The 7,532-nt window shown below is 38.4% G+C and overlaps 1 long non-coding RNA gene across 37 annotated transcripts in view; it reads left to right on the top strand.

The window, feature by feature from the left end:
• The first annotated feature begins 385 nt into the window (after nt 1-385).
• Nucleotides 386-7,532, top strand: part of LOC107149875 — a 528,547-nt gene continuing 521,400 nt past the window's right edge. For 14 of the 37 annotated variants that reach the window (XR_007349168.1, XR_007349172.1, XR_007349175.1 and 11 more), the window contains exon 1: nt 387-635. This is a non-coding gene — a long non-coding RNA (uncharacterized LOC107149875). Of the gene's footprint in view, nt 636-7,532 lie in introns of all 37 variants that reach the window. The other 23 variants (XR_007349147.1, XR_007349166.1, XR_007349156.1 and 20 more) reach the window with 4 other exon arrangements.

Here is a 7,532-nt window from a genome sequence, read left to right as displayed (position 1 = left end):
ATGACTGCTTTTCAGCCAGAGAAACAGAAGGTTAGTTTTGTTCATTTTTTGGTTTTTGTTTTAAATTAGAAATTGCCCAGTTTTTAAATGTTTGTTTTGGTTTTGCAGCATTTTAAGAAAACCAGCTTGCGCAAAGATATAATCCATCACCTGAATTTGGCCCCCAGTCACTAGGTACATTAAAACCTTCTTGAGGACATTTGGTCTACTTCTATTCTCTATCACCCATTATGCTAAATGCTTCTTTCCCAATGAACAGCTCAGTATCACAAAGTAGGCTCAGTAAAATGGAAGTAGTCTATGGTGACTATTAAGAGTCATTCCAAACATTGCACCTTAGCAAGGAATAAGCCAGTTGTAATAATAGCTTGTTCAAAGCAAACAAATTCTTTTCAAGTCAGAATGTTCTGTACTCTGACTGCAATATTGGTTTTGGAGATAGTAAGTTTTGGAGTCAAAAGGAACCGTACATGTCATGTAGCTAACGTCCTCCTGTGGCAAATGAGAAAACCAAGATCAAGACTAACGATGGAGTCTGTAAATTCCTGCTATCCTGGCACTGTGTACAGGACCCTTTCCAACAGAGGAGATGCTTATCCAGCTCCAAAATTCCCCCCAAACCGCCTTGCAAGCAGGTACATTCCTTTCCTCTAATCCTCCTCCTAGAAGTCTCTATGCTTCTGTTTGTCTTTCCAAATCCTTCCTCTTGAGTCTAGTTTACGATTCAGATGTGGGTTTAAAGTTTTTCCTGATTGCTCCTCTAAATCTCTTTAGCATTTTCTCTGCTTTTTGAGTCTTAACCAACAATTTCATTTAATTATCATGTAACATTCCCCCTTCTCCCCAATGACAATTCTAGCTCTTTGTACATGAAAACAGGAAATCTCACAGGGTCTGAAAGATAGGAGATACTTAACCATTTACTGATAAAATTGATGAACTAAATGCCTAACAAATTGTAGAATAGTGGTAAAAGTATGCAGAAATGTCAATAGTTACTATCTGTAATCTTGCACATAGAATAGCTTCGCTGAACTCCAATTCCTTCATTTGTAAAACAGAATTAAGAATTGTACCTACCTTTGAGGGTTGTTGTGAAGATTACATGAGATGAAGAGCTCAGGTTCAGATCTGCCCTCTTGAGAAGAGGATGAGCTAGTTGAGAGGGTGCTTCTGTTTACTAGAGGCTTCACAAGGGTGAAAACTCCATATCTGGGGTTTCTTTCTCATTGTGGGGAGCAGATTGATAAGAGGAAAAAGAGCCTCTGGAGGCCTTTGATGCAGAACTAGCTTAGTGTTTAATTCAACAGCACATAAATGACCCTGAGTTAGGCAGGAAGAATTTTAATACAGCAATTATAATCACTCACTGTATTTTTACATTTTATGATCCTTTAGGGTTTGCAGAGTCTCCAGAGAAAAGTTTATGTTTTACTCAGATTCTCAGTTTCAGAATGTCCTGGAAAGAGTTGAATTAAATGAGTTTAGTCCTAGCCATTGCTTCTTTTATTGGAAGTTTACAAGGAATGCAAGCATAATGATATGGTTTTTGCATAGTTATAATTTGATTTAGAAGAACAGCATCACCAAGCTTAAATCTCTGACTTGTTTACAAATTACCTTTAACAATATATTTTTAAAAATTAAAAATTCACCTTTGAAAGACCAACCTCTTTTTATTTATTTATTTATGTATCTATGTATGTACGTACGTACGTACCAGGGATTGAACTCAGGGCACTCAACCACTGAGCCACATCCCCAACCCTATTATGTATTTTATTTAGAGACACAGTCTAACTGAATTGCTTAACACCTCGCTTTTGCTGAGGCTGGCTATGAACTTGAGATCCTCCTTTCTCAGCCTTCCCCAGCCTCTGGGATTACAGACATGTGCTACCATGCCTGATGAGAACAAGCTCTTTTCAATGAGGGAGCAGAAAAACTTTTCCTGTAAAGGAAACATAAATATTATAATGGAAATTTTTTAAGTTTTGAGAGCCACACAAAATAAAAATTTCACAATAGGAACTTTGGTTCAGTAAGAAGTCGATTGTGTTAGTTAATCATCACCTTTTCTGTATAATGCTTGGTCTCTTTCCTAAGAAATACCCCAGTGCTCACATCCATCTTTGACTTTGTCTCTTCTGTTTCCTAAGCTTTCTGAGACTTGTGTCTGGGGATGCAGGAAACATTCTGCATGGAGCTAGTTCTCCTAGCCCTGTGCAGATGCCTTGGTCTGGGAGGTCATGGTGTTTTGTGTGCAGCTGATAACAGAATAGAGCATGAGTGTTTCTCTGACCCTACATGAAACAAGTAGAGATAGTAAAGAAAGTACTTCTAAAAAAGTCTGCTGGCGATGTGGAGGTTGTTTATGGTAGCTAGAGATAAATGTTTAGGATCGAAGTAGGAAGCACATGCCAAAGATTCTCTCTTGAGAGATTTGCAGAATAATGACAGATGATAATATAATAGCTAGAGAACACATAGGCAAAGTCCTTGGTCTCTGAAACTAACTCCTTGGATATTTCAATCTTTGAGCTACTATTTACTATGTGACCTTTAGGGAATATTTTTTTTTCTTACCTCAGTTTTCTTATTTGCAAAGTGGGGATAATACTGGTGTATCTCTAAGGTATAATATGAAACTCCTGCTTACAGAGATATCTGACATGGAGTTAGTACCAAATAAATGTCAGCTAGAAGCAGAATGATTCCTGAAGCACTTTTTATAATTATTTTGCATCTTTGGTACAATCCTGAAGTCAGCAGAATAGGGATTGTGGTGGATATTCTACAGGCAAGAAACTGGTATTTCCAAAATTTAGTGGTTGGAGTACCAGGACTGACATTAAACTTTCCTGACTCTGACTAGAATATTCTCTCTCCACATCACTCTCTTTATCCACAGAGTTAGAGGAAGCTGGGACATGTTTATGTGTAGTGGTGAAAGCTACTTGTCTCTGGCCAAGAGAGATATTTTGGTAGAAAAGAGGCATCTGAGGAGACCTTAAGAAAACTACCTAGCTCTGACTCTCAAGGTCTTCATGATGGGCCATGTCAACTGCTGAAGACTAAAAGAAAATTACCAAGAAATCAAACAGGAATTTTCCAAATAACTCCCATTGCTGAGTGTAGCCTCTTTCTGTGCCCTGTCCAGCAGAGAATAGTGGGGAGAACTAGGAGAGAACATCTTCCAAGAGATCAAGTTGACCTGCATACTGTTAAAAAAAAAAAAAAAATCAAACCAGGGAAGACCCTCATTTGCTTCTTCATCATAAGTGCTGAGCCCAGAATTGTGGATTCCATTCAGTTGTCAAAGTAGGAGGGATGCAGAAGGTCACTGTGCCAAGACAGGGCCTAAGTATAATGGAGGTAAATTTCATTATGAGAGTTTTGACTCTGCCAGGGAGACGCTTTCTATAGCGTGCAGGGGAAATGGAAAATGCATCAGACAGGATCCCCGCTCTTGCAGAACTTGTCTTTGGTGTGTGCCTGCCCAAACATAGCTATGATGTCAGGCAGTTTAGGTTGTAGGTGATGTAATCACTTGGTTTCTACTACAAAACCTCTCTAGGGTCTCCCTGGTGGGGTTCCAGCACAGTACTCTGTCACCATGGTATATCCTTTATGCTTTGCTCAGGCTGCCCAAAATTTTCTGAGTCTATTTTGCGTCTTTGGTGGCTACATACATCTCCTTATTAGGTTAAAAAGACCTCTGCAACCTCAATTCTAGGCAGGTCACATTAGTAGGAAATAGTCACGCCTCTTGTTTTCACCTCTGGTTCTTCCAAGTCTCTACCTTCCTAATACTTGGTGAATTTCTCTGACTCTGCCAAATTATTCCTTATATCACAAAGCCTGGTACTAGAATCTTCTCTTCATAGAGGAAAAGAGAAGTGGGGATGACCTACAATTATAAACACTCTGTAGATACTCACTAGATAGAATGTCTACTATTTCCTTAACAAAAGCTCCTTATCAAGAGAAGAACATGACTCTGACCCCTGGATTGTCCTGCATTGTTATTTGCCCTCTTCATATAAGGGTTTTGAACACCCCAGCCTCAGCCATTCTGCTTGACTAGCTCAGTGGAAGTGCAACTCCAATTAGATTTGAAGACCTGCATTTAGTTCCCAAGTGGGTCAACAGTGTGATTCATTCCGTGGCCAAGTCACTGTTACCAGCATCTCCATTGGTGTCTGGGCTTCTTTCCCTACCCCTCCGTTCCTTAAATCTGAAAAGTGAACTCTTTAGCTTCCACCAGCAGGAATAGCCATACATCATGGGAGGAAGACTAAGTGTTTCCTTTGCTAAGGGAATTTTTAGGCTCAGGTTGATCACTGAATTGATTCTGGGCCTTTTCCATCACTCCTGTCTCCTTTTTGGGCTTCATGTCTAGGAAAGTTTCTTTTAAACGTGGGAACTGAATGTCATTTCCCTGTGGAGAGAGCATGGCTCTGAAATCATACAACAGGATTTGAATACGGTTTCTATCAGTTTTGTCACTTTGCATAGTATGATGGCTCATTTTATGTATCAGCTTGACTGGGCCAAGAGATGCCAAGGTAGCTGCTAAAACAGTATTTCAGGTGTGCCTGGAAGAGATTAGCATTTGAATTTGTAGACTGAGTAAAGAAGATCAGCCCTCACCCTCTGCAGATGGAAATCATCCAGTTTACTGAGGGCCTGGAGAGAAGGAAGAGGAAAAGGAAACGTGAATTTGCTTTGAATTGGACCCTCACCTTTTCTTGCCCTTACACACCAGTGTTCCTGGCTCCTGGACCTTCAGACTGTCACTTACATGATTGGTTACTCTGGTTCTCAAGATAGAGGATTTAGACTGAAACTTTACCACCACTAGTTTGTCTGGGCTTCCAACTCAAGAAGACCTCTCAGGGCTAGGGTTGTGGCTCAGTGGTAGACTGCTTGCCTAGCATATGTGAGCCCCTGGGTTCAATTCTCAGCACCACATATAAGCAAATAAAAAAAATAAAAAGGTCCATAAAAAATTCTCAGCCTTCATAATTGTGTAATCAAATCCCTCATAATAAATCTCTGTCTATGTATCTGTTCATATTGTATTCTATTTCTCTGTAGAACCCTGAATAATGCATGTAGATTTAGTGGCTTCTCTGAAACTCACTTGCTTTATTTCTTAAAAGGATTTCAGTGGCTTAAGATACAACCTTGTAAGTATATTATGAAGAGTAAATTTAATACATTATGAAGAGCACCTTTTATAAAATAGATGTTTAGTAAATGTTAGTTTTCTCTCTTTCCTTATCTGACTTTCTATGCTTAGGGCCAACTAATAGTAGCCACATTTTGATGCCAGATGTCTCCCTGTATTTCCATAATGTTCTCACCCTAAGATGACACAATTTCATATTATCCTTCCTAGTCACATACTCTCTTGTCTTGTAATTCTGGTGGTGATTCTACCTGGACCATCAATTCCCACCGTGCTTTCCCATACCCCTATGCTGTGACAATCTATTCATGCAAAAAGGAAAAAAAAAAAAAAAAAAAAACCTCAAGTTAAACATGTTTAAAAATGTGAAATCATATAATGACGACTTTCCTCAATGGAAGTTTATTGTGTATATCACTAAAAATTAGAGACTCTGGGTCTGGAAAATGTTTTAAATTTCTCTCTCTGTAGGTTCTATTTCACTAGTGGCTTTTCTAGGTTAGGGAAAAATAAACATTTTTTTCAATTTACATATTTATATGTGTACATAGTTCAAGTTGTAATTCAATTTATATATTGAAAAAAATGTACATTCATATATATTTGTGTATATATGTATGTGTATATATGCATTTGTGTGTATATATAATTATATACATATACATATATATGCTATATGTTTGTATATATATATGTATATATGCTATATTCTAGGTTTTCTCACTTCAGTTCTCTTAGCCAGGTTCTATATATCTATAGATAAGCTGCTGAAGCCTGATTCGAAACACCACAGAAAAATATTTTTGCAGCAAGAGACACTGTTCTGATGGCTCCTTGCTTGGACACAATCTATTTGGGACACTTATCCCTGAAAAGTCTTCCTTCATTTTCTCCCTATTAGAAAATACCAATTGTTTGATTAGACATCTATGGGTACCAATGAGGTGTGCCTATGCTCCTCTTCTTCCATAGTTAAGCCATCAATGGAAATTCAGAAGTTCAAAGTTTTGCCAAGCAAATAATAGAGCCCAGAACCCTACAGGTACATTAATGCAATAAGCATTAGATTCAAGGATTTTAAAACCTAAGCAAATTTAAGAAGGCACATAATATGGGAAATAACTTTTCTTAAATCAGGTCACTAAAATTATGAAACACCCATATTAGACATCGGATTTTGGAGACTGATTTCACAAGAAGTAAGATCTGTTTAATAACAACAACAACAACAACAAAAATGTTTGGTCGGGTGCAGTGGTGCACACCGGTAATCCAAGCAGCTCTGGAGGCTGAGGCAGGAGGATCGCAAATTCAAAGCCAACTTTGGCAAAAAGCAAGGTGCTAAGCAACTCAGTGAGACCCTGTCTCTAAATAAAAAGTGCAAAACAGGGCTGAGGATGTGGTTCAGTGGTTAAAAAGTGCTCCTGAGTTCCATCCCTGGTACCCCCCACCAAAAAAAAAAAATTTAAAAATGATGGAAGGACATGATTCAAAACAGAGAATAGCTATAAAATGGAGTAGATTGAGGCCTATGAAAAATGGAATTTGTTTTTCTGATTTGTATCAGTTTTGGAGGGCTTCTTTGGGAGGGAACCTGTCACCAAATTCAATTTCCATTTGTTTCTGCAAGGGCAAGTGTATTGTTGAAGGGCACGTGAAAGTCAATGCCAGGAAGGGGATATCCAACCCACTAGGCACTCAGTCTAAGGAATGTGGCTTGGACTCTTCACATGTAACTACTGCAGTATGGATGTTAGCAGTGGAAAGGATCCAGCTTCCCTGAGGTTGTCCCTATGTTGAGTGCCAGGTATAAAGTACACATTTAGTACATACTTTTTGAAAATGTTCAGTGCATATATATTTCCTTCATTTGGTCGTCAACACTGATGGGAAGTTTTCTCACTTTAAAAATCAAGTACCCATTCTGCTTGAACCTTAGGCCATCTACCACCAGTTCTTCAAACGAGATTCATCATCTCATTATTCTTTTAATTCTCACCTTTACTGGGTGGTTCCTCTCTGCCTACAATGATTCTCAGCTTTCTTTTGTTCTACAAAAACATTTCCTTTCTAACTCACTGTTGTTCAGTGAAACTTATGTATTTGAGCATCTCTAGATGTCATGCTCTACACAGATATTATGGATGCAACTATGAATAAGGTGCATACAGTCTGTGTCATCACTAAGCTCACAGTTAAGCATGACCTGGTGTCTTAAATTTCTTTCAGTATTGTTCCTCTGTTGTATTGTAGTGTTTTTAAACAGCATGATCCACTCAGATGTACTACTGTTCTTTATTTATTCTTTTCTATTTATTCCACTGCTATCTGATTTCCA

This window comes from Marmota marmota, unplaced genomic scaffold, assembly GCF_001458135.2.
Source record: "Marmota marmota marmota unplaced genomic scaffold, marMar, whole genome shotgun sequence".
Taxonomy (NCBI): domain Eukaryota; kingdom Metazoa; phylum Chordata; class Mammalia; order Rodentia; family Sciuridae; genus Marmota; species Marmota marmota.
Note: the sequence above shows the minus strand (reverse complement) of the source record. Positions and strands in the feature narration are given on the sequence as shown.